The sequence below is a fragment of the Protopterus annectens genome, chromosome 7.part0, assembly GCF_019279795.1.
Source record: "Protopterus annectens isolate FY-2018-M chromosome 7.part0, PAN1.0, whole genome shotgun sequence".
Classification (NCBI taxonomy): Eukaryota; Metazoa; Chordata; order Ceratodontiformes; family Protopteridae; genus Protopterus; species Protopterus annectens.
In genome coordinates this window covers 1341538936-1341561017 of record NC_056739.1, presented here as the reverse complement: position 1 = coordinate 1341561017, position 22082 = coordinate 1341538936, and the positions used below count along the sequence as shown (strand labels likewise).

Sequence of the window (22082 nt, the reverse complement as noted above, 5' to 3'; positions counted from 1 at the left end):
TCTAGAATGCATTTCACAGCATTTTCCCAACCTTTTAATCCAGTGGTCTCCTGAACAAAAATAATGACTAAGAAATAATTTCAGTATTACTTTTTTTTTCTTTCAAGGAAGACACAAGTTGTGCCCATGCCTTAATGTCCAAAGATGGCAAAATAGTAGTGAGTGATAAGCAAATAATACAATTGTTGTTAGGATACACAAATCCTATCAAGGAATACTGCCTGTCTCCCTAACCCCCCCCCCCCCACAAAGAAAAAAATAAGACTGTCACTGCCTGTGCACCTTTCTGGTGTTATATCAGGATGACAGCAGAGGTTCAAATGGCCATAGTCATGTATTTCAAGTGACTGCTGTCAAGCATATACTTAGCATGCCTCCTTACTCCTCACTCTTAACCTCCAAAGGCAGTTACCTGTATATGTGAATGATGTAAGATTGTGAGGAAAGTGAAAAAAATGATTACAGTAGCCTGTTGCTCCTAGACAATATACTACCTCTACACTAGTTATAGTAGCCCTCTCTGTACACCTCTGAGGTCTGTGAGCATAGCCCTCAACCTGTTAGCTAAAGAAACCTGGGCAAAGCCAAACATAATGGCAGGACAAAGGCTCAAAAATAACACAAATTTTAATTATTGCTTTTATAAATTTAGAAAGGTGCTAGAATAAAAGGTTTTTGTTTTAGCATGCATTTTCTGAAGGATATGAAGTCAGAAATTCAAATGACTGCTATTTAGTGACTTAATTCCTCAATTATTTGTCAGAAAAAACATATATTATGAAGAACTGTCCAAAAATATGAGTCAAAAATCTGGACATTCTGCAAAAATCTGAGAGTTGAGAGGTATGTCTGTGAGAAAAGTAAAAATAACAATGGCCACACTGTCCCCAGCCCAAACACAAGCTATAATGACCTTCTGTGCCTCCTCTAAGATTTGATTGAGATGAAAATTTAAGAAGCATTGACCACATAATCCCCTGCCTTCCACACGACCTACAGCAGCCTTTTGTCCACATATTATCTGAGCAGGGCTGGTTTTAGAATGGGTTTGGTTGAGGACGAGGCCACCACTAAGTCCAAGTCAAAATCTGTTTACACAGTCTGCTGTGTGGGAGCCACCAGACTCTTAGAGGTTGAAGTGAGTGAATGTTCTGTGATTAATTTTATACCTTACTTTTAAAATATAATTACTTGCTAACTTGTTAACTACATTTTTACTGCTACACAGAAGACTTATGGATGAGCCTGGCATTACTGTGTGACTGCACAGATAAAAATCAGTGACTTTTTTTTTTTTTTTTTACACAGAGACATTCACACACACACACACACACACACACACACACACACACACACACACACACACACACCACACTTTCAGGGAAAAGGAGTAAATTCTATTTCACCTGCTACATGTCTCACAAAACAAGAAGAGGTGTAAATGCAGAATGCGAAACGGAAAATAAGTGAATACCTGAATAATATGCATGACTTTAGAAAGATTGCTGTTAAGCAACTGTTTTTTTGATAACAACCTCCAGAGCATAAAAACTTTTGGCACAACAACTTAGGCAAAAGAAAGTAAAAAGGGTTGTTGCCAAACTTAGTGAGCCTATAACCTATAACAAGAAAAAAATAGAGATCCTATAGAGGTATTAGAGATAATTTCAGAAATTTTATGAACATTTGTATAAAGCAAAAAAAGGGGAACCAAGAAAAAACACAAATAGAAATATTTATGGAAGACTTATATGTCAGGTTGGAGACAGATGATGTTGAATAACTAACAGTTCAGACAGGAGAGGAGATAAAAATGGTGATATATATATAACCAATCTACAGGAAAGTCTCCAGGAATAGATGGTATTCCTCTGGAAGTTTGGAAGCTAGGAGGGAATAATGTGATAAAGATCTGGAAGGTTTTGTTTAACAATATTTTAAAAGGAAGGGAGGCACCAACATCCTGGAAAAAAGCTCTGGTGGCTGTAATACCTAAAGACACTAAAGACCCATCTGCTCCCAGACCCAGAGAAGATGGTTCTCCCATGCCAGTAATGCACACTGGAACAACCAAAGAGGACATGATTGACTCCTGGTTCATGTTGGCTGAAAGGATTACAACAGAGGAAGCTGGAGAGGTAAGTGAGTGGTCTGAGGCATAAACGATGGACACTGCAGCTAAGGCATACACTGAGTCTGCAACTACGCCAAGGGCTCTTTAGTAGTGATTTTTTTTTTCTTTCAGGGTACTGTGGGAGAAGAAACAGCTGGACCAGAATGAGTATCCATGCTGAAACTGGGTAAGAAATATCTCCATATACAATGTTTCACAATTAATTGATCTGATTTAATATCTGAGTAGGTGGGCTGGTTCATGGACCCTTTTCAAGACATGACCCAAGACTGTTTCATTACATGGTGCATGCAGCTAAAAGCGAATAATGTTTTATGCAAAAGATGGTATCTGTTGTTTCACTAAACCAAACAGGTGAACTGCCCTTTTTTGCCCTAACTACCAGACTGCTGGAGAACATTTACTACGTACTTTGGATGTTCAAATACAGTTGAAGTACTGTACCAGAAGAGCTCACCCCTTCAGAAATTCTGAGCAGTGTTTTGCTGTGAAAAAAAGAGAGGTTTTGCCTATTACTAAGCAAAATTTATTAAAGCTGACATTCCATTGTGTTGCTTTTTATTATGATACCTACAATAATAAGCACATCAAGGCCCTTTCTTGCTTTTTGTACAAAAGCTTCAACTCTGTCTGTAGCATATTTTAGAAGATTCCTACTGAAGACATATTACAGACAGCAAATTCCCTCAACACTAGAAGCTGTGAACGTGGTGCAGGGGTAGGACAGATTGGTGCATCTGTGCTACAGGAGGTCCTATACCTGTCCATCTCCCAGACATTACTTACTGCTGCTTGGGATTCTAATCTCGTGCTTTAATTTCCTGCTACGGTGACTGTCCCTAAAGTAAAGCAACGCAGCTGTGTGAGGTACTCACCATAACAGCAAGTCTTCTAGGAGAGATCACTGTAGCAGGAATGCTAATCTCACTCCGCTCTGCTTTTTACTTCTGTCGATAAACTAGCAGTTTGTTTTTCCTTTGTATTCGCAAAACACTATTCTTGCAAATGGTTACTGTTTGAGTTACACTAAGAAGAAACTTCATTAACCCCACTATTCTACAGTCCCACTGTTAACAATTGACAAGACTAGATGAAACAAAGACTCTGCAAAACATAACAGCTGATTTTTGTCTCATCAAACCTGTACTTGACTACTGGCTCATATTTCTACTACAAGCAGATTTCACTGTTGGGGGTTCATGCCACAATGAACTGATTGATGTAGGTGCATGCCAACATTACCTGTATGGGAGTCTCGAACTGTGATTCATCAGTACCAACTTCATCATGAGGCCAGCACTGGTCTTCAGAATGAACCAGAATAGCTATGGAAAAAGATTGTTAGATCAGCACAGCTTAACTGTTGAAAAAAACAGATATCATATCTTACTTTTACAGTGACCCCTCTTCGAAGATCTACCGATATGCTGAGCACCTCACACAACTGTACTTCCTCAGAGTCTATGCAAGACATTTTACAAGTAGGTGAAATAATTCGCTATGAGCCAAATCAATGTAGTATATGGTGTACTGTGACTACACTCTGAATTTGGAAAATGGCAGCTTAAGATGCCTAAAAGCATAAAACTAGCCAGTAGTGGTCACAACAGAAAAGTTGCAAGAAGCTAAAATAGCATTAAAATCTTTAATACACTTTGAGTGAAATGCCACAGAGCTTTTAAGGCCATTCATTCACTAGAAGTACAAAATGGATCTTGGCCATGGCTTTCAAAGTTATAAAACACTGTTCTGGGGGAGAGGGGTTGTAGCTTGTAGTACGCTGAAGCAGCTAAAGCTCCATGTACTACAAAGAATTATGATGGAGTCTTGATTATATCTTGCTTGTTATGTGTTGTCAATATGGATGTCAAGACTCACCACTCAAACGTTACTTCACTCTGCTGTCAAAGTGAATTTCTATGCATCCATTTCCTAAACACATAACAAGCTGATCAAAGACCTTATCATAATCCTGTATCTCCTGCACAAACTAGACTGCAAGATGCAAGCTGAATGGATACAACTTTCCTGAAGATAATTTAACTCAAATTTATGATTAAATCTTTTCTCGTAAAATACAGAGCATAAAGAACATTTTGTGATATCATTTTGTATAATAACTAATTTGGATCTACCCGTTTTGTAGTTGCAGATGAAAGATACATTTTCAATGTAATCAGCTGCAAACCTAAACATTGACCACATATAATTTTTTTTATAATATTATATTGCCAGTTTGTTAAACAAATACCCACTTTGGTAGAAATACCTCAGAGTTCTCACATGTAATTATAATCTTGCTTGTTATTCCCCATCAGTTTACAAAATCTTTGATCAACAGCACCGATCTGCTCCAGAAATGCAGCATCTTTCCTTAAAACACATATAGAATATATAAAATAAGCTAATATTTGTATTTTATTTCACTCTACAGCTTATGTTGCTACTCACTTTCTCCCAACTAAACAAAACTTTCCTTCTCGCTTTACATAGTCCTGCCAGTTTCTACGTATGTATTTTAACTCATCATTTAAACCAAGGTGCATTATATATAAAATAACAGGCAACACTCAGCTAATACATACTGCTCTGGAATTTTACCAGTAACATCTTTCACTAGGCTGAAATAACATTCTAGATATCTACAATATACTGTTATTTACAGTGACAACAAACGATAAAACATAGTTTTAAATGACACTGACATCATGAAGTAACATGTTTTCTGCCACAACATTCATTTAAATACAAATGTTTAAACTATCACCAAAGTAGAAGCTGCATGTGAGGGATGAAAACAAAACCTGCGTAACTTTCTTATTCTAGGCTTGGTTACATCAAGAAAGTTGGAAGAGATAAAATGAAGACACACTTGTCAGTTGTCCCTAATTTTGTGGAATGTCTCTGATTTTTGCCCAATATTTTTGAGCTGCCCTTCATAAAATTTTTGATTTTCTGGTAAATCACTAAGGATTACTTTCAGTCAATACTGCCAGACATTAGGGTTTCATACTTTTTAACTGTTCATAAAAATGCACGTTGATGCAAAATCGGTTGTTCTATTGACTTTTTTAAATGAATTAGAGTGATATTTAAAAATTGTCCCTATTTTTTTCTTTTATCCCCTCCCCCCATTATTTTTGGCTTTGTCCAGAATTCTTCAGTGAATAAGTTGAAAGGTATGACTAAACATGATACATGAGCAATCTGCTATGCCTAACGAGTGAAATGCTAACAAATGACGCATGATAAATATGTTTTTCATATATATCATACATGTTATTTACAGTATATTCAGAGTATTTACTTGGCTCATAAACAGGTAATAATGAGTGCTTGTGCAGATTACAACACTTCTGAGTCCCATTATTTATTCTATTTCACTAATGTGAACACAAAAATACTGCCACTGATTAAACATGTATCTACAGCTGCAGCTTCGGTGTGAAAATTTATGCGGTTACCAGATGGAGCAAGTATGAGCAGGAAATGTTGTTTACCTTGCAATAACATTCTTCAGTGCTGGTATTTCCCTCAGGGTAGTTAAGAGTTGTACAGTCAGATTCTTCCATCTGGCTGACCTAGAAAGCAAATTATCATGAGTTTTGTAGGGAGTGAAACCAGCCCCCAGGCTGTTGGGACAAGGATATTCTGGGCATAATAAGCTCAGTAAGAAGGCTGGTACATGGATGGCACATTGGAAAGAACTGTTTTCATAGCTGCCTAATGACAGCCTCTCCAGCCAGCTGTACCAACACAATATCTCAAACCCAATTGGAGAGGAATTACTTGTCCACAAGCATGAAAGAGGACAATATTCAAAAGAAAAACAGTACCTGTAGCACAACCGACATTCAGAATACAAGGAGAAAAAACACAACTGGCATTCAGAATACAAGGAGAAAAAACACAACTGGCATTCAGAATACAAGGAGAAAAAACAATAAGAGGAAATAAGGTAATTGGGTATAGTAGGGGTTTGTAGCTGGGAATAATTTGGTGTAGATGTTACATAGATAACCAATCAGGTATCACGTGAGACTGAGAGAGGCAGGTTTACTTAGAGAAATAGGGATAGATGGAATACTGCTGAAAACTCAGGGATGGTATGGCATGGTTACTGCTAACGAAAGGTGCAGCTAAGGGAGGTGGTAGATGACACTGAATAGTGTCCTAATGAGGAAATTACTGAAGGTTTGATAAGGGACCTTTTTTATAGGAAGCAAAGCAATTCTCCTGTGGAACAGCATCAAATGTTGGTTGTAAAAGAGTAAAATGACTGTACATCTACACCTGAGGGAAGAGTGGAAGCTGTAGCAAGGCAGGGAAGTAGTTGTGGACAAGTCTTACTGAAGTTTGAATCAACTGGAGGCATAAAGAGGGCAGTGGGCAATGATTATTTATTTATTTATTCATTTAACAAGTAAGTGAACTGATCTACTTTTCAGCCACAACCTAACCTCAACAAAGCATAACATACATCACAATCTTTCAATCAATAATATTATATATAAAATTAGTGCATAGAAAAATTCAGAACATTGTAAGACTGAGTACAGATATGATAACATTAAAAGATCTAGTCAGAGTGCATTAAGAAAAAAAAAGATATATGCAAAATGCAAGCTGTGTATAAAATACAGTGCAGTCATACATATAATACATAAACTCCTATATACATGTGAAATATTTGTGTATAAAATGCCACATTACGAGGCTGAGAAAAGGTTATTAAATCCAGCCATCACCCCTTTTTCACATTTTTGCACATGGGATCGGGATGTTACTTAACAGTGACAATCATCTGGAGCCAAGGTTTACACCACGGGTGGATAGCCCTGCCGCAGGGAATTGTTTCCACTGCTGGAAAAATTTAGTAAGTGTACTCTAGTATTCATAATATGGGATGAAAGTTACCTAATCATTGTCATGTTAGCAGCTATAGGTAGATTCAGTAAAAATATGTGCTTTATGTGTATCCATGGGTGCTGGAACCATGGGGTGAGGTGGGGAAAGAGGCCCCCACACACACTTTTAACAGCTGCCCAATATGCCCTCATACTACCACCAGAGGAGCAATTACCCAGAATTATTCACATTGGTATTTCCCAGGTAACTGCAAGCTTAAGTAGATTTGACTACATGGTTACCATAGAAAACACCTATGCAAGTATTTCTGAGGCTTACCGATCAACTTCTTTCATCAAGAATTTGGATAAAGCAAAAAAATAATAAGGGGAATGAAGGACCAAAATCAGGGACAATTTTCAACTATTACTTATTTATTTAAAATGTAAACAGAACAGGTTCTGTATCAACATGCATCTTCTGAACAATACAAGTATGAAACTTTAATGTCTGGTATTAGTGACTGACTGTAATCCTCTGCAAACCACTCAAAAGAACCAAAATAACGGGAGAAATAAAGGGCCAAAACCAGGGACTGATTTTAAATATTGCTCTTATTAACTTAGAAAGCTGCTAGAATAACAGGTTTTTCATTAGCATACATTCCCTGAAGGATATTATAACATCTCATACTCAAATGTTTCATTATTTAGTGAGCAAAATCCTCAATGGTTTGCCTGAAAACCGCATATTGTATGAGGACTAGACCAAAAACATGAGGTAATAATCTGGACATTTTGTACAGCTCACAGGTAAGATCCTGAGTAATTTATCAGAAAATTAAATATTTTATAAGGGACTGGCCAAAACTATAAGGAGAAATCAGGAATATTCTGCAAATTTATGGACAGTTTATTTATTGACTAATTGACTGATTGCTGTTTGTTTACCAGGTAAGTGGGCTCATCTATTGACCCTTTTCAGATACAACCTAGGATCAATAAGACAATACCTTATAAAAGTACAGTAAGACATTACATTTGTGTACATACTTTGTACATTTGAGAAGTATGTTCCACAAGTAAAGTTTAATTTCAATTAGTAGTGAAGACCTGCATGTTTATTGCCTTTTACACACTGAGTACCAGAATAAGGTTTTGTTCTTCTGTCTAATAGCCTGTTTTACACAGACTTTTCCACAGAGGTGCATTTCATTAGTGCTACACTGACATACAGTCATTTTGCTGTATTTAATTATTAATTCTCTTGCACCCAGTTTATGCTATTCAGGATCATTATGAGTGCTGGCTGAGATGTTCTGACAAGCTATGAGAGTAAGCCATAAAAACATATTAGATTCATAGATATTACAAGGCCATCAAATCTTATGACCATTCACACCTTGGCAGTACCCTCCCTCAGGCAGCACCTCCTTTTCCAGATGGGCCATTCCAGTAAAATCCAGAATAAATTTGTGGATACCCATCCAGTCACTAGTTTATGTTTTATTTTATTTATTTATTTATTTATTGACATTTGTTAACCGGGTTTGTCCAACTGGGCATGTGACCCATTTTCAGTGGAGACCCAAGGAGAAAAGCTCCAGTAATACATTTTAAAACAAGTACAATTTTAAACAATATTGATATAACAGTAGTTATAGCAAAACAATTCACATATGTTGGGATACAAGCATAAAGTTAAAGTTGCATTAAAAATAAGCTAAGTAACAATTTTACATTGATATAGTTCAATAGGTCAACAATGAACATTTTTTGTTTGTATAAAATTGTGCAAATGCATAGTAGACACATTGGAGAGAGAGGTGTAATGAGGTACTAAGTATGGTCCTTTTGAGGGTACATAAAGGGAAGGAAGACTAGGTAGGGTCATGGCAAGGGCAGGTTCTGGAATTGAGAAAATAAGCTTTTAGTTCATTTACGTGTGAGGTGTGGGAGATTGAACGTAAGTCAAGGGGAAGTTTGTTCCAAGCATGGGCAAGGAAGTGTTTGTAGAGTAGTTTGCCTACTGACCTTTTTGGGTGGTAGATATCAAGTAATTGTTAGTTAGAAGCATGGAGGGTCCGGAATGGGATGTAGATGGAGACTAAGGAAGATAGAGATGGACAGAAGGAGGGTTTATAAAGAATAGAGTGCAGCATATGAAATTGATAAGATAGCGGAAACTGCGGAAGTTCAAGCCATTGAAGAGGGTTTAAAGAAATGCAGTGGTGTGAGTTGTATGTGGAGTTAGTAATGAATCTGGCTATTTTACGGTAAGTCTGTTGCAGTTTGTTTAGAATGGAGGCCTGGATATTGGTAAGAACTGGGGCGGCATACAAGAGGGAGGGGAGGAGGAGTGCCTGGCTCAGGGTAAGTCTAGATTCAGGGGTTAGGAATTTTTTGTTCCGATATAGCAGACCTAGTTTCTGGTTTGTTTTTTTTATACATTGGAGTATGTGTAAGTTGAACTTGAGTTTGTCATTGATAATGACACCTAGGAGTTTTGTGTGGGTATCAGGTTGGATATTTGTATTGTTAAAAGATGTAATAAAAAAGGAGGTTTTGTGATGAGAAAGAGAACGGGGAAGGAAAAGTAGGAGTTTGGCCTTTTTGGGATTTAGGATCAATAGGTTGTGAGAGAGCCATTGTTCAGTGGATAGCAGGGCCTGTTGAGTCAGGAAGTGTAGTTCAGGAATGTTATTTGAGATGGATATAAGTGTGGAGTCGTCGGCATACTGAACAAGGGAGGATTCTTTGCATGAGGTGTAAAGATCATTGGTAAAGATGTTAAACAAAAGGGGTCCCAAGATGGAGCCTTGGGGAACACCAGTGGAGATGGGAAGGAAAGGTGAGGAGGATGAGAGCCATTTGACAGATTGTTCCCTGCCAGATAGGTAACTATTAAACCAGGCAAGTGCGGAGGGGGATAGGTGGAGATTTGCAAGTTTGGATAGTAGTAGAGGATGAGAGACAGTATTGAAGGCTTTGGAGAGATCTAGGAAGAGACAGGAAATGAGTTTATTGTTGTCTAGGGCCTCTGCAATGATATGAGTGAAGGAGAGGAGGGCAGTGGTGGTGCTGTGGTGAGGACGAAATCCATGTTGGGTAGGGGTAACTAATTGGTGTGTGAGGAGGTGATTGAGAAGCTGTGAGTGAATACATTTTTTCTAATATCTTGGAGAGGGGGGACAGAATGGCAATGGGTCGGTAGTTTGAGGAGTCAGTGGAGTTTCCACCTTTATGAAGAGGGATAGTGAAGAAAGATTTCCAAAGGGTGGGGACAGTTGATTCCAGAATAGATCGATTAATTAGTATAGATAGAGGATAGGCAATTGAGTCAGCAGCAAGTTTGAGGAATGTAGGAGATAGATTGTCAGTGGAAGGAGAGCAAGAGTTTAGCTTGAGTAGTAGAGATTTGATGTAAGTAATGGGAACTGGCTCAAAAGAAAACAAAGTTGTGTTATTGGGACTTGGAGAGGTGGGTGTCGAAGTAGAGTTTGGCTTAGAGGTTACCAGATTTTGGATGGAAGAGATAAAGTGTTTATTCAGGAGGGTAGCTGTTTCCTGAGAGGAAGAATTGGCATATGGGGAGAGATTAGAGGGCTTTCCAGGATAGAGGATGTTGTTGAGAGGTGACCAACATTTTCGAGAATTGGATTTGTTATTAAGCTGAGCAGAGCTATAGTATAACTTTTTGTCATTAGTTGTATGTTTTTTGCAAGGTTCCTCAGTTGCCTGTATTTTTGAAGAAAAGGTGGTTGTTTAGTTTTAGTCCAGGTTTTCCAAGTATGATCTCTTTGTTTCATAAGGGACCTAGTCTCTTTGGAGAGCCAGGGAGCATGGTTTGATTTTACTCTGATCTTCCTAGAGGGAGCTAAGGAGTTTAGAGTATTCATGAAGATGCTATTGAAAGTGCTTACAGCATCATTTAGGGGGGTGCAATTTAGAATGGACCAATCTATGTTGTGGAAAATGGAGTTAAATTGGGGTGAATTGAAAGTCATTTTCAACAGTCTTTTATAAGGTGGGGTTTATGAATATGGGAGTAGTGTCTTAAGATGGTGGTAGGGAGATGATCACTGAGGGAATCATGTAAGGTTTTGGGATTGTGGTATTGGTGGGGGGAATTGGTAAGGAATAAGTCTATGATGGAGCTGGAAGTGGAATTTTTATGGAAGCGAGTGGGAGATGTTATTAGTTGGTGGAAGCCGTGTAGGTAGATACTGAGTTGGGGGGAGTCAATTGTGAGTTTGGACCAATCAATGTCGACATCACCAAGGATAAGTGTCTCATATGGTATGTTGTGGGAGAACCAGGATAGGATGTTTTCAAGAATGGGAAGATTGTTACCAGGAGGAAGGTAGATAGAGGCAATTGCAAGTTTTTTGTGGGGATTCAGATGGTAGTTAAGGATGATGATTTCAGCTGGGAGGAAGTCAGGAATTGGGGAAGGGTATGGTGAGAGGTTAAGAATGTTTGAGTAGAGGGTGGCCACACCACCACCTTTTTTACAGGTCTATCAGATCGAAAGATATTATAACCTGGTGGGAGTATTTCACTATTTGAGATTTGTGGCTTGAGCCAGGTTTCAGATAGGGAGAGGATGTGAGGGGTATTGAGAGCTATCTATGAGTGCAGCTCAGTGACTTTATTTGCTAGACTCTGAATATTCAATGAGTAAATAGTTAAGTATTTGGATGGAGATGATTGTTGTGACTGAGGTTGGTGACTGTTAGAGGAGTAAGATGGGGGCAGTGTAGAGGTAGTTCTGGGGAGAGAAGAGGGGCCAGGGTTGGGATGGTTATCTCCAGAACAAAGTAGGTTTTTAGTGAGGAGAAAGTGTGTAGTAGATGTTAGATGGAGTTTGTATACTTTTGACTTAGCTTTGTGGGAAGGTTTAAAAACCTGTATTATGGATAGTTTATAAAGACTTGAGATAGAGGTAGTAAAGAGATTAGGGGAGATAGTAAAAGATGAAGTCGTTGGATATATGTTGTATGAGTGAGAAGATGGTTAACATAGGAGTGGGTCAGACAGATTGGAGTGGTAAGAGGTGGAGATAGAGAGAATAAGGAGTAGTGTAGAAGATATTAGAAAATAATACATGTTGGAATAAAATATAGTCAGATAGAGTAGGTAGAGAGACAGTGGTATAGATGAAGTGGTGTTGACAAGATTGACCGATTAGTAAGGTGGTTGTGGAAATAGGCAGGAAGTGAAATTGTAGTGGCTAGTGGGACAGGAAGGGGAGGGATAGTTAGGTTTAAAGGTAATTGTAATGGGGTGGGTGGGAATGGGGGTAGGGTAGGGGAGAGAAGTGAGCCCGAGCATAGCGAGGGCGAACGAAGTGGAGCTAGCACCCTGGTCAAGATGAAGTCATAGAAACAATCAGAAAAGATAGTGAAAAACTAGCTTGAGAGACAAGGATGTAACGTTTCTAAAGGTATAGTCACCAGAAATAAAATAAAAAGAAATAAAATATGAACAGAAGTAAGCTTACGAATGGACACTGGCCTCAAGCTACACAAATAGATTTACTTGAAGGAAACCCAGTGCTGTATTGTTAAAATAAGCTACAATAGAGAGGGGCTTTGCAGGGGGAGAGAGAGGTATCACTAGCAGCTAAAAGCAGGGCAAAACATAAAAAAAATTAATATGTAAGAGTCTGAAGACAGTAAAATAGGGCAGGTGCACTAGGAAAGGCAATTATGAGTGAGGCTAGAAATGAATTCGGGGAAGGGTAAAGTGCAGAACAGGAGAATATACACAGAAACAGTATGAGGATAGTGGGTAACCAAAGAGAAAGGATAGGAGCTCCTGGCGTCTGATTTTCGTGGTGACTGGAAAAAAAAAACATTGTAAATTCTTGTTGTGCTTATAAAGTCTAGCATTAATTAAAAGATTAGCTTATGTAGTAGTTATTTACTGGGACACATACTTCGGTGGTATTATTTTAAGCTTAAAATGGTGGCTTCAGGACAGATAATTAGAGTTGCAGGGTATCTGTTAAGGTCCTCAAACCTGTGTTGCCTGTACTGTGGCCAGGAGAAAACCACAGGGAAAAATCCACCAGGGCTATAAAAACAGAGAGGAGGGAGATTAGTTATGAGCAAGTAATTCAGGAAAAGAGCGAGAGACAAAATTACCACGGGTAGAGAGAAAAAAATTAATACAGGTAGGCAGAGACAGTATACCTAGCATTAATTTCCATTGTATGAGTGTCTTACACACATAGCTAGCTAAGAACACAGCAGTGTTTACACCTATGCATAAAGTAAAGCAGAACAACAGTAGTTAACAACAGCACAGTGTAGACATACACAAGGCAATAATTCACAAAGCAGGAAAACAGAAATCCAGGATACTAAGGACAACAACACTTGGTACACTTTCATGCAATAGTTCTTCCTTTTACTTTAGTGCTACACCAAGAAATTACACTGAAAATACTACAGATACATCTAAATGTGAAGTTATGTGAAATGTTTAAAGTAAGATAGTGAATCGCACTACTTAACATGTAGGAGAAGTTTATTCCAAAGGTACGGGAGATGCTGCCTTATAAGTATGCCTCTCCACTGCACTGTCTTTATCTATTGGGCAATATTTAAGTCCCTGGTTCTGAAACTGGTGGAAATATTAGACGTGGAGAAACAGGTTGTCCAAGACAAGTGGGTCTCTAATGGTGCAGTAAGCAAGAGAGATCTCCCCTCAAAAGTCTGTAAGACATTGAATTAAGGGAAGAGAGTTTCTAGCCCCTCTTTTAGTAGCTCAGGGACTTTAGGCCTGTGAATTTATTGGTTAAGAGCCTTTGAGGTCTTTCTAATTGTTTGATATGTTTAGTGAGCTACATCCCAAAGGGAGGGTTGTACTTGATAATTGGCATGATCAATGTTGACAAAATGGGTGTGATTATGTCTTTAGCTATGCTAATAGTCCTTTGGCAATTAGGTGGGTTAAATAAAAGGATTTCCTGACAACTGCTGTCACACAATGGTCAAAAGACAGGGAGCTATTGGCCCAGATTTCTAGGTCCCTGACAAAATTTTCATTTTTTAGTGGTGTGTTGTCTAAACAGTATGATGAGTAGAAGAGTTGCCTATCAAAAATGACACTACACTTTTTGCTAGTTTGAGCTTATTTTTAGTACATCAAGGGTTTACTAGGGTGTGTTCATTCAGGAGAGTTTGTTAAGCCAGAGTTCTTGGCTCTCCACTTGATGATCTCAGAAGTAAATTCCAAAAAGGAGAGGTCCCAGCCCTGAACCCAAAAGACACCACTGGTCACTTTCATACTTACTGATGTGGCATCTGCAACTCGCACTGTGTGGGGTCTGTCTTTTAGCTGGTTTGCTATCCATCTTGCCATATATGGATCAGTTTTTAAAGCAATTAGGTTTTGTATGATGCCAGCATGGGGAATGGTGTTGAAGTCCTTCACGAAGTCATGCACTGCATGGCCACCACCCCTACATCCTATGTAACTCTTTTGAAGAAGTTAACTAGGTAAATTAGACAGGCTGGACCCATCACAAAGTCAGACTGTTGGGGGGTCAAGTCAAGCAAGAGTCTTGATATCACAGTTTATGAGGTTAGTTATAATACACCCCATGGTTTGGAACATGAGGCTTGTAAGGCTGATAGGACTTCAACTGCCCATGTCAGTTCTAAGACCACTCATATGAAGTGGCATTACCACTGCAGTGAATTACTCATCAGGGACGAAACCAGTAGCTAAACTTAAGTTAAGCAGCTTAAGTAGTGTCTGCAAGGGCATGTTTAACACTATTATGCAATCAGATATATGATATGTAGTAATAAATAAAGATAAAATCAAAAGGATTGTTGTATACCAGAAATCTGACAAAACCAATCAGATGGCATGCGTTTTTTTTCTTATATAGGACCTATAGTGTTATAAAATTTTTACGAAGAATAAAAAACTTTGTTGATAAGCTGTGAGATGTACTTTAATGTGGCAGTCCTTGGCAGTACTGAATACTCTGACTTTGGCCTATGGTGAAATGAAACTCTTGAAAAAGGATTTCATGGACCTCATGCTATCTAGTGACCCCCTCCTACCTCTGTTGCACCCCTACTTCCCACATCCTGGCTTTGTCACACCTTTTAGATTACTTTTTTTCTTGTTTTCTCATACTTCATTGTACACTTCATATTTTGCTAGTATTGTTTCAATATATCCTAACTGTAAACAATTATATCATAATAAATGAATCAGCACTCATTTGAGGTTGCTGTATTATAAGTAATAAAAAGGAATTTAAGATTAGGTGATATTTTGACTTTAACTGAACATGCAGCGTACAAATGGATTTCTAGATTCAAGTCAAGTAAAAATATCCAGGTTTAAATGAGGCTGTATCTTTAAAACCACTTTTGAAACAACGATCAATAAAGTAATGAAAAATTGATATTTATTGGTTGTGTGTGACTTATGTTTTGCTATTTATTGACTTTTTAAAAATATCTTATATGACTGAAGCTTGAAAAAAGCAGTTGTATGTGTGAAGGCTTGCTGTTTGCCTTAGTAAATTATTTATGGAGTTGCTTTATAGCCAGAGCTGTAATTTTGTTCTTTGATTTGATATTTATCCTGACTCAGTGTTACCTACTTAAGCTACCTTCTTTAGTGGTGCTGTGGTAGCATTGTCGCCTCACAGCAAGACGTTGTCGCGTTTGATTCTCAGCTAGAGCGTCTTCTGTGTGGAGGCATGCGTGAATGGGCGTGCCTTCGTTGAAGGTTGTGCATCAGGGCTGGTAACTCGGCACGTAAAAATCCACTACCAAACATTAGCGGACCGGAGTTCCGCTGAGGCGACCCCTAACCGGGATAAGCCGAAAGACACAACAACATAATAAATGAGAAGGAAACAATCAGGTTAAGCCAGATGTCTCAGCCCACAAAGCCATTAGGTTCTAGATGCTCTGAGTTGCATTTTAGAGCTTTTTTTTAACCAACAGTTTGAGACAAAAATATCCTGAACAAAAATTACGGTTAAAGAAATTTATTCTTACTCTATATGTTCTTTGCATCCTTTTACCACTCCTTAAATGGCCAATACTGCAGTGACATAACTGAAGAAGAAATAATAAAATTAAGGTGAGAGTCCAGAGGTTACCTGGGCCTCAGAAGCCATGGGATTCTAGATGCTTTGACGTACACTTTAAATATATCTCCCCCCAGCCTTTTGTTACAATTATGGTCTGGACAAAAATCATGACTAGTTAAAAGAAAGAGATACTTTTTGTTTTAACTGCAAGTACTTTTCGCTGAATTTTCAAATTTTTGCTGATTTTGGTCATTTATATTATCTGTACTTCTCAAAAAGCTTAAAAAGTAGACTAGCTACTTATTTCACTGTATTTCTGCCTGTAATTCATTTTCCAGTTCTGCACTTGCCTTGCTTTATTTAAAAAGTTTAAATTTTCAAATTTCTAATTTTGCAAAGTTTTAATTGAGTTTACTGTTCTGGGCTATACACTCAAGTGTATTAGCCTTTCTGTGTTTATTTACTGTATAACTGCATTGTTTAGCCTGATTTAACCAAAAAAAATAAATAAATAAATAAAACAAAAAAATTCTATCTTGTTTGCTAATTTCCCGCCTTTTCTAACTGGAATAGTCCAGTTTCCAGGCTTTGCTGGTTTCAGGACTTTAGTTTCAGTGTTCAGAGCTATCCAGACCTTGCTGTGGTAGGAGGAGGTCCTAATGCTTACCAGTGAGAGTGGGAGCATTGTACTGCCTCTCTAACACTTGAGAAGTGGTTTCCAGCTGTGAAATTGCAATTTTACTGGCCATTTTGGGCTGATTTCTACCCCTTTCACCTTTCTGGCATAAATATGCGCATTTGCGCACTGCGGGGCTAAGGTTAAACTATTCCCGGTGCCAGAAAGTCTGCTGTTCGAATTTTCCCTTAGAACTAGCTAGTTTATCAGCAGTAGCACTAAAATCTGTATACCTGTGACTAGCACTTTTTCTAAAACTCGCTAAAAATCACTAGGAAGCCTTAATTTATTACAAGCACTCACCTCACCTTGGTAATAAGGAGAAAATAGTCGTAGGCACTTGACAGCCTACAACTGCAAGTATCTTGACAAAAAGTAAGGGGAAAACAGCTCTTGTACTACACAAAGAAAGCACCTAACCAGGCATGTCCAAGGGTCAGCTTCCGGTGATTTCTCCTGTCCACCTTGTAAATCTGGGCATACTGGAGCAATGCGGCAATTACCTCATGTACACAGACAACCCTCTCCTCCTACCACCAAACACTACAACCTGCAGGCAATGCACTTACATAGCCAAACTGGAAGCAATGCTGTCTCCAGCCAAGATTGTGCTAGATAGTCAAGAGAAGAAGGTTAACACCCACACAACATCTCAAACAACACATAGTCCTTCAAAACCCACACATACCAACACAAAACTCACATATGCGGAGGCTGTTAACATTAACCTGCCCAAGCAACAAGGACCTCCGAAGCTGAAACGCAAACACCACTCCCAAACACAACCAAAGCGACACATAGCTCACAACACCAGTGTGCCACCCAACAGCAGCCCCTAAGGCAAGACAATGTACCCAACACTTTAGTCAAAGGTGACCCTATAGTCAGGCACACTGATGTCCCACTCACCAGGCTGAACAAGGAGAAAATTACAGTTAGTTGCCTGTCGGGTGCCAGGATCCACCACATAATGCATGCACTCAAGTCACTCCACAACAGGTACAAATATGACTCTGTCATTATCCATGTTGGAGTGAATGACTTGAGACGTACCTCCCCGGACTACATGAAAAGAGACATGGAAGAGCTCTTGGATCATGTAGACCAGGCAGGTATGACCCTAGCCCTGAGTAGCATCCTGCCATCACCCAGAATGATACCACAGTATAAGGACAAAATGATTGACTTCAATAATTGGCTAAGCTTCTGGTGTCATTCAAAGGGGATCCAGTATCTGTCTCCCTGGGATGACATGATCGACAAGCCACTATGCTTTGCAAGAGATGGTTTGTACCTGTCGCCCATGGGATTCAGGTTACTGGCTAAGGCTCTTGCCACCCCTATAGTGCCTTTTTTTGGAAAGGTTCAAAGGACAAAACTAACACTGTAACGGGTTCAAGCAAGCAAAATCTGAAGGTAATGCTACTCAATGTTAGAAGTCTAAGCCTCAAGATGTACTCACTCAAGGCTTTCCAAAAAATGGAGAACATCGATATATGTGCAGTAACTGAGACCTGTTTCAAAGGTCCAGAGAACACCCCTCCTGCAATACCAGGCTACAACTCGTACCACACTTTTCGGCCACCAAGCCAGGACTGAAACACTAAAGGTGGAGGAGTGTCCATATTCACCAAGGATATTCACACCTCCAGGCTGGTTGCCCAACACAATGCATCTGAAATTCTCCAGGTGCAACTAACACTAGGTAAGACTGCAATCCAAATTGTAGCTTGCTACAGATCTCCAACCATGCCCTAAGATTCTCACTACACCTTTCTAAACATACTGGAAAATATTAAGATACAACCAAACACCCTAATACTTGGTGATTTCAACTATCCTGCCATTAACTGGGAAAACTACTCCTGTACCAACACCTTTGCTCAATGGTTCTTGGAATTCATAAATTCCAATGCCCTAGAGCAACTAATTCATAGTCCCACCAGGGGTGACAATATTCTAGACTTGGTCCTTACCAACATGGGAGATCGATGCTCCACACCAGTGGTCACCCCCTCATTGGTCAGATCAGACCATAAGTTAATCACCCTTGACATCCACATCCCACTCCCACCCCCACCCCCTTTAAGGAAACCTCTGTAAAAAACTTCTCCAAAGGCAAATTCATGCTTCTCAAGTCAGAAGTAACAAACTTCATGACACCCATGCAGATGGGAACTGGAAGTTCAACTGCTGAATCCTACACTAAGGTGCTGTACGAGCACATTCACTCATGCATGGACCGAGCCATCCCAAACAGAACCAAGACGCTAGCCTCTAAAAAAATGAAGCCAATCTGGTGGTCCCCTGTCATAAACAAGCTATACAACAGAAGGAAGAAACTGTTGCAGAAAAGAGGAAGAACCCAGGATTCAAAAAACTCCCTCACCAGCCTCAGTAGAAAGCTGAAATCCCTCATAAAATCTTCCAAAGCTAGTTACGAAAACAAAATTGCCAAAGATTTCAAAGACAACAAGGCATTCTATAGCTATGTCAAGAATCTAAACGGCAATACTCAGATCTGCTCTGAGCTACAGCAGAATAGCACTAGATATACTGATCCCAAGGATATTGCCAATATTCTGGCAGATAGATTCAGTGCCAACTTCACCCCCCTCTCACCCCCTAAAGGACCCATCTCAATACCGAAAGAATGTCAAATTCTGGTAATCACAGCCACTCAGGTAAAAAATGCACTCTCCAAGGCCAAGAATACAGCATCCATGGGACCAGACGACATCCTGGGCTGTGTACTGGGGTCTATATCATGAAATTGAATGTTGTGAACGCCGAATACCGGAAGGCCGAACGTGGTAGTTTGAAAGTTGAGAATGTCAAAGCCGCGGAAACCCAAATTCTTTCCCAGGGAAAGAATTCAGTTGGCCGTTTCTGCGGCTTCGGTATTTTCGGACCTGGTCAAGGTAAGTGTACAAACGGGTAGTGACGGACTTTAGGGTTAGGGCACTGGTCAGGTAAGTGTGCGATAGTGATGGACTTTAGGGTTAGGGAGTGGGTCAGGTAAGTGTGCGGTAGTGATGGACTTTAGGGTTATGGCGCAGGTCAGGTAAGTTTACGGTAGTGATGTACTTTAGGGTTAGGGCGCGGGTCAGCTAAGTGTGCGGTAGTGACTGACTTTAGGGTTAGGACTGGGTTAAGGATAGTACATAGATAGTGGTGTATGTTAGGTTTAGTGTAGGTTTTGAAGGTGTTTGGTGTGATTGTGTTATGTGTGTGTTTTTCGGAACAGCAAATTTTTTCCCTGGGAAAAAATTCACTGTTTTGAAGTGCCGATGTTATCCGAATTCGATCTTCCAAATTCGAACTTATGGTGTTCGACATTTTGGAAGTTAGATTTCATGATATAGACCTGTGTATTGCATGAAACTACAAAATGAAATGGCACCTCACCTATGTGACATTTTAATCATAGCCTCACCTCAGGCTTCGTGCCCACATATTGGTGCACAGCTACAGTCATCTCACTCCACAAGGGGGAATCCACTTTGGATCCCAGGAACTATCATCCAAGCAGTCTGACAAGCCTGATCTGCAAGGCCATGAAATGTATTATCATGGAACTTATAAACAAAGGCATTGTCAACCTTCAAACACTGGACCCCACCCAGTTTGTGTTCGTGAAGGGCCGATCTTGCCTCTTGAACCTAATTGACTTCTTCAAATCAGTCTCCAGAGCCGTGGACTAGGGTAAGGCAGTTCACACAGCCTACTTGGACCTTGCCAAGGCTTTCGACACTATCCCCCACTCTGGAATCATGATAAACTTACTAAGCTGGGCATTAATCCCTACATCACTCGATGGGATGCAAACTGGCTTACTGACAGAACACACACTGTAAAAGTAGCTGACTCCAAATCCAGCTCCAGAAAAGTGACAAGTGGTGTACCGCAGGGTTCTGTCCTGGGACCACTCATGTTTGGCATCTACTTCTCTGAAGTACAGGCCAACACTAAGGGACTCTGGCTTACAAAGTTTGCAGATGACTGCAAGCTGGGAGCCATTATTGAATCCCCAAAGGATGTGGATATACTACAAAAGAGCCTTACCTAAACAGATGTCTGGTACCAGAGCCATGGGCTCAAGCTAAATGCCAAAAAATGCATAGTTGTCCCCTTTGGGAAAAACCACGTACCTGTGAACTACCACATAGGGGTCAGTACACTAAACACCAAAAGTGTGATAAGAGACCTAGAGACACAGGTGGACAGTGGTCTCATCTTTGATAACCACATAGCCACAACAGTTAGAAAATCCTTCTACATGGCACACCTCATCACTAAAGGCTTTTCATCCAGAAAAAAGGAGGTCATTGTCCCTCTGTACTCATCCCTCATTAGACCCATTATAGAATACAATGTCCCATTTGGTATGTACCTCACAAGACACCTGCAACAACTAGAAAAGCCGCAGAAATACCTCACAAAAAGAATCACAGGCCTAAAGCAGATGCCCTATGCTGACTGTCTACAGAAACTCCAGCTATACTCTGTCACATATTGCCTACTCAGAGGCGATCTCTGCCTAATATACCAGGTCATGTCAAACCCAGAGTTGTTGGACATGCTACATTTAAATAAATCCCAATCTCTCTGAGCCACACGCTCCAGGGATCTTAACCTTGTCATCATGATGAATAGAACATGCTGGAGGGACAGGTTCCTGACCCAGAGACTCCCCATACTCTGGAACAGGCTGCCCATACATGTCAGGCAGAGCGCCTCAATGGCCTTCTTCAAGGGGGAACCTTGACGATTGGATGGGAGATAGTAAATTCACCCCGGGGATCACATCAGTAGCCCTGCTAGACAGGGGTCCAGGAAAGTAAATATTTGTGGGAAGCATTAGCCAGGGAATCGTTATGGCTAGGCTACTACAGGCCCTAGGGCCAATAGCCTAGTACCTACCTATGAACCTATGAAATTAAGTCTTATTTTTCTTTCAAGGAAGAAATAAGATGCGCCCAAGGCTTAATGATCAAAGGTGATAAAAACTAGAGAAGGTAAATGCTTGCAAAAATTGTATTATCTTAGAATAATGTCTAGCTCTCTGTCAAAAGTAAAAAAAAGATAGTCACTTTCTGTGTATCCCTCTGATGTCAGATTGGAATGAAAATGTGTGAATAAATGGCCCCAATTATATATTTCACATTAGCAACAGACGAAAACTTTTAAACAAAAACAAATAAAGCCGGATACAGAACTTGGCTGTAGTTCACACTGTTTTAATTAAGTGTTTTTCGTCTAACTTGATAGTTAGACTTCTACAGACAAGACACCATTCAAAAATTCAAACTTAAGTAGACTCATTACTTACAGTCATGTGAGGGCAAGAAC

General features: G+C 39.6%; 1 long non-coding RNA gene across 3 annotated transcripts in view; it reads right to left on the bottom strand.

The window, feature by feature from the left end:
• The window catches only part of LOC122807045, a 497813-nt gene that overhangs the window by 288909 nt on the left and 186822 nt on the right, over positions 1-22082 (bottom strand). For all 3 annotated transcript variants that reach the window (XR_006365581.1, XR_006365580.1, XR_006365579.1), the window contains one exon: positions 3377-3459. This is a non-coding gene — a long non-coding RNA (uncharacterized LOC122807045). The remainder of the gene's footprint in view (positions 1-3376; positions 3460-22082) is intronic.